We start from the raw sequence: 11707 nt of genomic DNA, 5'->3' as shown, positions 1-11707 counted from the left end.
GTGGAACAATGTATATGTAATAGATAGATACAAGGATAGATTGATAGATAGTTAGATTGATAGATAGATGATAGATAGATATAGACAGGTAGATAGATATTTTGATCTTTTAATTATGTATTTATGTGGAGTATGTATGCATGAACGCAGGCACCTGCAGAGTCCTGAAGAGGACACCAGATCCCCCGGAGCTGGAGTTACATGCCGTCGTGAGCTGCCCGATGTGGATACCCATAACAGAATTGGGTCCTGTATACAATGACTACACACCTTTAACCACTGAGCCATCTCCCTGGCCCCTAGCATTTGTTTAAAGGAATTTCCACATTGACTTCCATAGAGGCTGTCATAGTTTAACATTGCCACCAGCCGTGCATAAGGGGTCCCTTTTATCCACATCCCCATCAGCATGGTCATCACTGGCATTTTCTAATGTCTGCCACATGATGGGTTCTCAGTGTAGTCTTCATTTGCATTTCTCTGACGGCGAGTGAGGCTGAACACACCTTCACATGTCTGGTGGAAATCTGTGCTTCCTCTTTCGTGAGTCTGTTCACTCCATTGGCCCCTTTACTACTGACTTATTTGATTCTTGTTTAGTTTCTTGTTTTTTGTTTGTTTTGGTTTTGGGGGTTTTGTGGTGTGGTGTGGTGTGTGTGTGTGTGTGTGTATATATATATATATATATATTCTAGGTAATTTGCCTCTGTTGGATATGCAACTTGCAAAGATATTCTGAAGACTCTCTTTAGCGCATTAACTGTTTCCTGTGCCACACAAAAGCATTCTAACTTCGGGAGGTCCTGTTTGTCAATTGTTGGCATTATATCCCAAACAACTGCAGTCCTATTCGGAAAGCCCTAGCCTGTATCTTGAGGTATTCTCCTTATTATGTCCTTCTCTGAGTTTTGAAGAAAGAAAGATAGATGATTGTTTATGGTCAGATTCCGCCCCCCAAGTGACTTCTGTAATGGAAACTAGCACACAGGGAATTGGCACCACCTATGAAGGGTTAACCAGTGGTAAAGAAGCAGAAGAGGATGGGCTGTGATGTATTTGTAGCTGGGCCCTGGGCAGTGCAGAGCTGGATGGAGATGCCCAATGTCTTCTGCTTGCCAGAGGGACTGGGTCGGCATATCCCACATGGCTCCCTTTAACCAGGCCAACGATGGGCAGAGACTAGCCGCATACCAATGAATTCGGAGGAGGCCCTTGTCCTCCGGGGGTCTGGGTAGCACACCACAGCACACTCTAGTGTGTGCTTCTGAAGGGGCAGACAGCCATGCTCTTCAACCTGTACGAGTATTACACGTAAGTCCTCTTGAAGGCAAATGGTCCATCTTCACTGGGTATGGGAGAAGTCAAGGTGGCTTTCAAACTGCTATCTGCATTTCAGGGTTGAGGTCTGGGAACTCACAGTGGAAGGGTAGTTTCAGGGTGTGGGGTGGTATGGCCCAGGTACTCAAATGACATGCCGCCGCCAAGGAGCACAGGTGGGTTCCTCTGCCGTTTGCCTCGTTTCCTGGATGCCTTCTTCTGACTTACCCTCCCGGCCCAAGCCTGAGGAGCGGAGGCGGGATGAGTTCACCCCACTATTAGCACCCAGTTAGGTGTCCATGAGCAGTGCACGGCCCTCACACCTGTCTGGGGGTCTGGTCCTCCCGTTCCTTCCTCCTCTTCCCTCTTTCAAATGCTCCTCTCTCATCCGCCCTCCCAAGCATCCATGCACCCAGCTTAGTGGAAGCCAGAAGAGACATCAGGCAGAGTCTGGGAAGGGTGTTCCTGAACACACCGTTGCAAACCTGTAGAAAGCCATCTGAAACAAGTGAAGCCCCTCAGTGAAGACGCCAATGCCAACGTCACGTATAAAAGTAACCGATTCAGACCATTCTCAATGGCAAAGCAGAGGGCACACGGGGAATTATGGCGTATGGACCGAACAGACCACATGCTGCCATTTAACAGTGGGGTGTGTAAGAAATAGCGTGCAAACATGGTTACGGTGGATTGATAGCACATTCTACAAAATTGTATTCCGCAACCTATTTGCAAGAGCACGGAGAATAAGAAGTGACCTGGTGACAATTAGCAGCAAAACCTACAGTGTCGGGGGCCATGACCGTAGTCCTTGATGGTAATTCTGCTGTCTTTAACCTCTTGCTTTAGTTTTTGCTTGTTTGTTTACAGTTGGGTTAGCTTCTTTTTTGAAACATTATTTTTAGTTGCGTGTGCATTTATGTGTGTATGCATATGTGTGTGTGCGTGTGCGTGCATGCGTGCATGCATGTGTGTCTGTGTGTCTATGTGTATATGGGCCCACAGAGGCCAGAAGAGGGTATCAGATCCCCTGGAGCTGGGGTTATAGGTGGTGTGAACCACTGCACATGAATCACGGGGACCAAACTCAGGTCCTTCTACAAGAACAGGAAGTACTTTGAACCACTAAGCCCCCTTGGTGTGATATTTTGCTCAGTATCTCAGGTAGCTCAGGCTAGTCTCAAACTTACTATATAGAGGATGAACCCAACCTATTAATCCTTGAACCTCCAACCCTTCTGGAATCATGGGCAAGGGACACAACACTTGGCTGAAGTAATTCATTTTTAAGGCGTGAAGCAAGTAACGGGAGGATTTTCAAAGAAAGCAATAACAACGAAACCCAGATATCGGGATATTAGAGCAAATGTGTGCGTCCTGCTTCTGCTTCGCGCCTTCAGTAGAAAGAGGAAGCTGGGTACCCTGCCTGGATGTGTGATGCCGCTAGCCTCCCTGGTGTGTCCTCAACATGCATGTCCCTTGCTAGGCGAGACGTGGCCTGTGCGCACGCCTCGGGAGACGGTGACAGCTGGGCTCTCTGGCTGCCACAGGTCTGCTGGGGGCTTTGGTGGGGACGTTTTACTTCTGCAGTGCTCTGGCAGCTCTGTGGGAATCTGCTCAGGTGGAATGATTTCCTCCAGCACTGACAGGCCAAGCTGTGGTTCACAGAGATGAGAGTTGACACTGCAGCTCTTGTTGGAGCTGACAGAGTTCCAGAAAGGAAGATGACAGGTTTTCTCTTTTGTTTGTTTGTGTTTGTGTGTGTGTGTGTGTGTGTGTGTGTGTTTGCTGTTTCTTTTTTATTTATTTAAATTTCATCTTACATTCCAATCACAATTCTTCCTCCCACCCCTCCTCCTGCCCCCCTCCCATCTGCTCCTCCCAAAGGGTAAGGACTCCCATGGGGAGTAAACAAGCCTGACCCATTAAGTTGAGGCAGGACCAAGCACCGCCCTCCCCTTGCATCAAGACTGAGCATGGCATCCCATCATAGGGAATCCTATGAAATACCTCCCACAAGCTATGCGAGAAAGCAACGGCACTGGATGTCCACGTGGGGGCAGCACTGAGTCGGTGTGCCTGAGGGGCTGTTGTCTGGCTGGTGCCTGAACTCGCACTGAGGACGGCCTGAGGGACTTCGGGAAGGTCTCTGAGGGTGGCTGGTTCTTGACAAAGGGCCTTAAAACAAACTTGTAAGTACGCACTCGGGGAGTTAGCCTACTGTTTAAAACCACACCACATTTATTGCGTAACTCAAGCTTTCTGGGCCTTAGCTTCTCTTAGGATTGATACGAAGAGCCAATTGATTAACCCATGTCATTTACTGCTGCACAAGCACCTTCAGAAAATGTCCTTTCGGCTCATGAGTCTGCCATGTGGACAGGGACTGGCGCGTGGCAATTTGGTCTCTAGTGGAGCGGGAGCCGAAGGTCAGATGGGGCAGGTGACCCAACCTCAGGTTCAAGTCTTCAGCTCGGGGCCATGATGCTGGCCTCCCCAGCAGGGTGGAAGGAGAATGCCTTCCTATGGTTCTGAACTCTGAGAGAACAAAAGGAGTTGGGGTTTAGCTCCTGTATTGGAAGCTGGGACAGCTTTCACTCCACCACATTCTCCAAGTCAAGCAAGCTACACAGTCAGAACAGTCCCAAGGACAAGAGAGGTGGGTCCCGCTTAAACAGCCATGGCAGGCACTGTTGGGAGTGGTGCTGCAACCAGGCTCCTCTGAGGTGAGCCTGGCACCAGGGACCCGTCCGTGTGCCCAGCATCATAGCTGAAGAAATCAAGAGCCCTCTGACACAGTTTCCAAGATCACAAAACAATAGAAAGGAACAGGCTGTTATTTAAGCCCAAATCTCCCAAAGCCAAAGGCCATTTGCTTCTCATGAGCTCTTGGACAAGGCATGGAAGCCCCAAGTCCCCGTGATAGCGGCAGGTGTCACGAAGGCAATAGGAGAATGCTATGCAGACACTGGTGGGGAAACACCCATGGCGGATGGGAGGGAGAGCTGTCTGCACAGTCACCTCGTGACCACCAGGACTGAGTCAGCTGATCTGGCTAGGCTGGTATCCCTCCCTCCCATGCGGGCCCACCCTGAAACCCCGGGCCTGGAAGAAGGCAGCTTTCCTGACTACGACTGGTTAGCTGCACTCCCCGACGGGGCCTCCAAACAGCCCGAGGAATCCTGGAGAAGGTCATCTTCACTCATGAGCCTTACACAAGAGCAGGTTATTTGGAAGTTATCACTTGAGCCCCGTTCGTTCTGGAGCTGTCTCTTGCTGCAAGGATACATGTTTGTGTTGACTGTTCTTGGCTCTAGCCTCTCAGCTAGGTAGCAGCAGGAGGGACTGTGGTGTCCCACCCACCAGCAAGCCTTCCGGGGCAGCCATTACTGTGATGTGTGACAGGCCCCTAGCTCCCATGCATTAAGGAAGCTCCCTGGGGCCTGGTTGCCCAGGGGAGGAATTTCCCCTGGGAGCTTCCAGCCCTCCCTCTCCCTTCCCCAGGCCTGGTGGGTCCCCGGGGTCCCTTCCCAGTAAACCGCATGGTACCCAGACACCTTCTGTGTCCCTAGAGGGTGTGTGGCCTTTCACCCCTGGAATCTCTACTCTCCAACTGGCTCTTCCTCGGCAATCCTCACTCCTATTCTGTCCTGGTACTAACAGAACCTTTGTCTTTATTAAATTTGTTCCTCATCAAAATCGCATCTGGCGGTTTCCCATGTTATGACTTCCTGATTAGCTCTCTGTGGAAGCTGGCTTTGTGGCTTTGCTCAGATTTAGCAGTGGTAAAAATATCCTCTGGTAAAAATCGCCTCTATGTTCTCACTGTGTTGACTTCCTTTGCTCCAAAACCCTCCAGTCAGGTGGGAAGAAAAAAAAAAAAAAGCCAGGCTGCATTTCTGAAGCGGTCTGAGAACTGTTCACAACCGTTGGAATCACCTCCCGGGCCCCTGACACCAGCCAGACAGCCACGGCCACCTCCTCCCAGCCTCAGGAAAACGTGACTTTTAAGCTGGGGTGTCTGAGACTGAGCTCTGAGGGCAACTTCCTGGGTTCAAATCAAAGGTTTTCTGAGGCTCTGTGTCTTCATCTATATGACGAGCAAACAGACGATACACCTAGAAGGTGACCTGCGTAGCTCAGCTAGGAAGGAACACCTGTCAACATCCAGGCCCCGTGCATCCTCCACGGTGCAATGGCTGTGGCCAGCAAATGACATGCCGGGAAAGCAAATGTGTGTGGAGAGAGCCTGCTGCCACATAAATACCCAGTTTCATTCTGTTAGGAATAGCTAGCATACGAGCCTGAGTCAGTCACTCTGTCTGGGCTTGCATAGTCAGGTAACACCAGGAAGTAAGAACAGGCTGGAAATGAGAGAAGAGGACCAGACGGAAGGTATGTCACGCTGATCCTGCTGGGGATGAGAAGTTAGCAGACTTGAAGACCCCATGACCTGCCTGACTCGAGGTTGGCACGGGCTCTCTAACTAGAGACCCTTCCCCGTTGCCCGGACTGTCCTCTCTGGGGAGCACAGGGGGCTCCTGGAGAGGTGACCCGAGGTCTCTAATGTGTCTCTGCTCCAGACTTTCCTTGCCCCTGCTCTCTGTCTACCCCACAGAGACGAGGACCAACCACCCCACCCAGAGACACAACCGTCTGGCCTTCTCCCTTAATTTCTTTTGCTCTTCCAACCCTTCCCTCGAAAGCAGCAATTTCGTACCCATTTCACAGATTTCTGTACAGAAGTTAGCTAGTAAGAATAGCAAACCCTCTCTCAAGTGATGAGTAGGAGTCTGTGCCAAGACCATCTCTACTGACCACTCATCCTCACAGGATCTGTACATAGGAAAATGCCCCCCACAGCACCCCCTTATGGGGCAAATTATAACAACCCCCTGCCCTCTGGGATGGTGGGCTCCCAAAGCCTTCCTATAGGCTTTAGGACATCCCTGGGGACCTCTTATCTTTGGGACAGAGCAGTCTTTAGCCTAGTCTCTGACTTTGTGCACTCCACTAGACTTCATTTTACCTCTCAAATCCTTGCTTAATACTTTTCTTCCTTATCAACCTCAAGTTCCTGCAGCCCTAGAGCTTGGATGGGGCTTGGGTAGCCAATCAGCAACAGGACAGGTTACTAACCCATGACAAGAGGAGGGACCAACCCAGAGCAGGCTGACCTGAGGAGACTGGGGATTCAGGAACAATGGGGCCATGCAAAGCTCAGCCCCAGCCATCACAACTCCTTAGGAAGTAGCGAGGGCCCCAGGCTGGCAAGGGTTCCTCAGCCTGGGCCCCCAGATGCTGTCCTGTTGAAGACTTGGAGCAAGTCCTGCTAAGGTGCTTTACACACATAGAGGCGACACTAACCTGGCAATGTGGGCATAGCAGGAAGCGGGATGCTGGACAGCTAAGATCTAGGAGAGCTCTTAGGAGGCAGGGAAGAGGAGGGGAGGGAGGGAAGAGGGGATGGCAGAGGCAGGGCAGGGAAAGGAAAAGAAAGAAGCCAGGAAAGAGTTCACAGATCAAGGCGTAGGCATGAGCTAGGGTCAGAGAAAGGCGACTGGTGCAATCCTGCAGGCCGGTCAGGGTTCCCTCCTGCTTGTCATCACTTCCTGATACATCTCTGAGTTGCTGCCAAAGGCCCAGAGCAGTCCAGCAGAATTTGGACACAGAGGGTCCCGCATAGGCCAGAGTCGATTACCGCCTAGCCCTCTGTGCATACCTCATCCCTTAGTGTCTGAGCCCTGGACCTGGTCAGATGCCCTGCAGAGCATCATCAGTGGTCTATACTACAGCTTCCAGGGCAATGTCACCTCTGGGCATGTTATAATGCAGATTCCCTGGCTTACTGGAGAGCCAGATCACCTGGGCCCTGACACCAGCCCTTTAACAGGCAATTATTAGCAATCTGCATGTTCTCTGAAGTCACGGAGCCACCAATGAAATGGCACACAGGCCCTAAAGCCAGGCTTACCTGGACTCAAACCCCAGCCCTGCCCGTTGCCAGAGTGTGGCTCTCAGAATGCTTCAGCGCCGTGCTCTAGAATGCTATAGGGAAAGTAAAACCAGCTCGCAGAATTACGAGAGAGTTGAGGGAGACAAATCAAGGAAACCCTTTGGCATGGGGAAAATAAACCTTGCCCACAAATATAAAGTGCATAAAGAGAAGCAGATAAACAGATAAATTAAGCATATATGGTTACCAACCCTGAAATATTAAGCAAATAAACGTTAGCTGGCACTATGATATTATTCGGAGGCATTCTCGGTTCTTGACTGCCTGCATGGGGGCCAACGAGGTCACCGCAATGCAGAGGCTGGGAGTCGACCTTCCACCCCAGCGTCCACTCCTGCCAGGAAGAGCAGCAAGTGTGACATCCAGTCTGGCTCCCCCACTGTTGCGGGCACTGGGTAGGTGCAGTGATAACTGGTACCAGCAGAGGGTGGCATAAACACAAGTATCAGAGCAGACCTCGCTGGGAATCCTGAAAGCGGGAGGCTGTCTGTCTGGGGGAGCATTAGGCTAGGATCGGCATTCGTTCTAGAAACACCCCCTCTACACATCTACACACGCACACACACATGGTAGATAGTAATATGGGGGGGGGGATGTTCACCAGGCAGAAGACATTTTCCTCGAGTTGCCCAGCTGCATGCCCATCTCTTCCCTGAGGGCTCAAAAAGCACCTCGTTAGCTGTTGATTTTATTTTCACCACCCAGTGTGGCCCCGGCAGGCCGTGGGCAGAGCGCTGGCTGCCATGCCTTTCTGAGGAGATTCCTGGCAGAGCTCCAGAGCGGGGGCCTCCTGTTCTGTTTGAAGGGGAGCTGTGGGAGGTGCCTCACACCCAGGGCTCTCAGCAAACTTTCCTCCCTGCAAAGCTGGAGGGGTGAGAGAGAACACGGGAGGGTGTTAGGGTGGACACGCCTGCCCTGCATTCGGCAAACGATGTTCTGAATCAGGGTGAGGAAGCCCATGGCTAAGCACCTCTCAGCACCACCCCCAGAACTCCATGGAGGGCTCAGGAAGATCAGGTGACTTGCCCAGAGCCGCACAGCTAGTGAGCAACCAAGGTGATGATGGTGACATTTACCACCCATTGGGAGCCCAGCATGCTTGCGGCTCAATTTCTGTGATCCTGCCCGTAAGTTCAGTTAGCCCCTTCTGTCCGTCCCGCATTCTATGCCCTCCTACTGCTCCATACTGCCCCCAACCCGGGAAGCGCCCTTCTCTGTTTCCCTCACCTCCTGAAGCACTAAAATTCCCATTCATTACACACCTAAGGGTCTTCTCCCTCTTCCCTCGGTAGCTCCCTGGTGACAGCTGTGGCCATGGGTGTGTACTACCTGTGGCCTTGGCAGCCACCACCTGGGTGTGGTAGGCAGAGGGAAATGTCTGAGAACGCCTGACGTTCAGCTGGTGGAGGGGTGGGGATGACAAGGGAAAGAAAATCCACGTCAAGGAACCATAAAGACAGTATCCTGGGCAGCATGTCTAAGCTCCTTCATGGAGCCAGAGAGACCTGAAAAAGGAAACCGGCCATGGCCACCTGAGGGATAACCCTGGCTGCTCCACCTCAAGTTCCTATGCTCTCATGAGAAGGACCCAGTCATTTGTCTTGTTGTGTGACCAAACACCCGGCCAGAAGCAGCTTGAGGGAGGGGGGACTTACTGTGGCTCGCAGTGCAAGGGGATGCGTTTGTCACAGCAGGGGGGGTCACGCCTGAAACAGCTGGTCACATTGCATCCTTAGTCAGGAAACAGGGCAAACAGGAAATGGCGCCGCCTTCAAAGCCTTTAGTCCCGCCCCCAGTGACACACTTCCTCCAGCAAGGCTCCACCTCCTAGAGGTTCCACAGCCTTCCCAAAGAGGACCACAACTAGGAAACCAGGTGTCCAAACAGCCTGTGGAGAACACCACATTGAAGCTGTAACAAAGGCGTTGATTGTTTGTTTTGAGAAGAGACAGCTGGGAGCTCTCTTGCCATCCGTTTTTCGGCACTGAGGACACCGTCCTGGTAAGAAAAAGCTACATCAGACCAGAGCGTGGAGAATGGAAAGTTTTTTTTTTCCTGTAATATTTATCCCAGCAACATAAATATTTCCAGGTCCTTCCAGGTCCAGACTCTCTGTCCCTGTTGACAGCTTCCCAGCTCCTGAACATCTAGTCACTTCAGGGACAGGGAACAGGGAGACCGGGCAACTGGCTCTTTTTGATTCTGACTGGGTTTCTTACAGCTGGAAAAGAGGCTGCCAGAAGCCCAACTGATTGACCTGCCTGGGGAGGGCGGAGCCAGGGCTGGGAAGGGAGAGGAAGCCCTGAGTGTGATCCTGGGGGTGGGGGGGAATCACCCAACCCCAGAGAGCCAGACTGGGGCTTTCCCCACAGGTGTTTGGAGCAGTGTGACCCGTCCCCTGGAGTCATCCTTCCCTTCCCTTATTTCCCTGAGGGCTCCTTTCTCCCCGTCAGCACTACTCTGAGGGCAGATAACATGACTGGGTTGAAACTGGGAATCACTGAGAGGGGACTGGGTCCACGCCCTCTGCCTCCTGGTCCATGGGATGAACTATTGCTCCGTGACTGGACAGCCCCCTATGAGCCAGGACAGACTTTGCCCTTAGCCGTGGCCCTGAGGCGCCTCCCTGTGGCCTGTCACTCGTTACTCATGGCCTTTCAATGTAGATGCTCTTCCTTGTGTTTAGACTTTGCACAGGCTGCTCCTGCCATCTGTGAGCCCTCCGTCCCTCCCTCCCTCCCTCCCTCCCCCCTTCTAGGGTCTTACTCACAGAGGATCCCCTCTGCTGAAGGCTGCCCCATCACTGACCTCACCACCCACCCCAGCACACTCCGCCTCACACTCCTTAGAACCCCATTCTCCTCCTCCTCCCACTGAGAACACTGGCTCATACCCTGGCGTCCGTTTCGTTTTCTGTGTCCCCACAATTGCATCCTCTGAGAGCAGGTGCTGCAGAGCAGCATCAGCAGGCCCTGGTTCGCAGAGAACATTCAGTGGTTGGAAGTTGTGGCTGAACAAGCCTGAAGTGGTCCCTGTGTGTCACCTGGTCTGGCACACCCCCGCTCCACACTTTAACCAGGTCACCACCAACGAAAATTCTTTAACCAACTCCTCTCTGAAGAACAGGAAGCCAAGAGGCTCTAAGTTTAAGGTCCCAGGAGAACAGCTGTGGGCCTGAGCCAGACTGGGGAGGCCCCGGTGGGAAGGGTCTAGAGCAGATCTGGGTAGGGAGCAGGGGACCTGGGCTGAGCCTCGTTTGGGTGCCAGGCCACAGGCAAGGACCATACAATGGTGCGCTTGTGCGGGAATTCAGCACCCGGTAGGTAGGACGTGTCATCAAATCCTGCCTGTGTGTCTGTGAGCTGAGGGCTTTGCAGGCTTGGTCGAACCGACCTCTCATGGGAACACCTTCCAGTAGAGCCCAGGCACTCTTCCTAAGCCTCTGTGGTGTGACATGGATTCCCCAACCCAACCACGCTTGAAGCTAAGTCTTTTAACGGCAGTCTAAGCAGTTCTGATTAGGAGGCTGAGATAGGCTGGAGTCATCAGTCTTCATTTTGGACACCCACAGATGCCCTGAGCACCCTCTCAGTGGCAGTGGGGGAGGAGGATGAGGCCCCGCCTTCTGTCACCCGCCGAATGAGGCTTGGGGGAGCCAGGGCTCAGGAAAGTCAAATGACTCAGCTTCCACCTGCTCATGAGGTGATTTCTCTTGGTTTTGCACCTTAAAAACCTTAAAAATCTTTGTTTTGTTTTAAATGGGAGTAAGGAAGGAAGTAGACCATAGGGCACTGAGAGATTATCGGCCCTTCTCCTGGCTCTTGTTCTGGAATGTTCTTCTCTTCCTTCTGTGTGCACTGACATCTTTCCTACTTTGCAGACGTAGCTCTGGTGCCAGCTCTTTGACTCTAAGCACATTCCCGGTCCACTGTGTCTCCAGCTGAGAATCAAGGAGGGCTGCCTTCACTTTAACGTCTGTCCGTGGGGGTGGGGGCGTGACTGTGGGTGGGGACCACACCTGGGGGTGGAGGCCAGAGGTGTCTTCATCAGTTGCTCTCTACCCTGCTTTTTGAGATAGGGTTTCTTGAGGAACCACAGCTGCTGTTCCACTGAACTGACCCCTGAGCCCCAGGGGTCCTCCTGTCTCAGCCTCCTGAGCCCCCAGACTGGCAAGTCAGATGCTTTACTGACTAGGTGTACTGGTTCCTCTTTCTGTTGCTGTAATAAAATTCCATGGCCAAAAGGCAATTTAATCAAAAGAGTTTACGTTGGTTATGGTTCCAGAGGGATAGAGTCTTCGTGGTGGGGAAGGTATGACACCTCTCAGGACCTGGAAGCTGGCTGATCATATATATATATATTAAGCAGAGAGCG

At 52.1% G+C, this 11707-nt stretch overlaps 1 long non-coding RNA gene across 1 annotated transcript; it reads right to left on the bottom strand.

Moving 5' to 3' along the window:
* Positions 1-7107: 7107 nt before the first annotated feature.
* Positions 7108-9209, bottom strand: LOC121134788. The gene is made up of 3 exons (XR_005872015.1): positions 8989-9209; positions 8596-8838; positions 7108-8197 (listed from the first exon to the last, which is right to left on the bottom strand). It is a non-coding gene; the product is annotated as an uncharacterized LOC121134788 (long non-coding RNA).
* Between the last annotated feature and the right edge of the window lie 2498 nt (positions 9210-11707).

Source organism: Mesocricetus auratus, unplaced genomic scaffold (assembly GCF_017639785.1).
Source record: "Mesocricetus auratus isolate SY011 unplaced genomic scaffold, BCM_Maur_2.0 Super-Scaffold_100030, whole genome shotgun sequence".
Classification (NCBI taxonomy): domain Eukaryota; kingdom Metazoa; phylum Chordata; class Mammalia; order Rodentia; family Cricetidae; genus Mesocricetus; species Mesocricetus auratus.
Note: the sequence above shows the minus strand (reverse complement) of the source record. Positions and strands in the feature narration are given on the sequence as shown.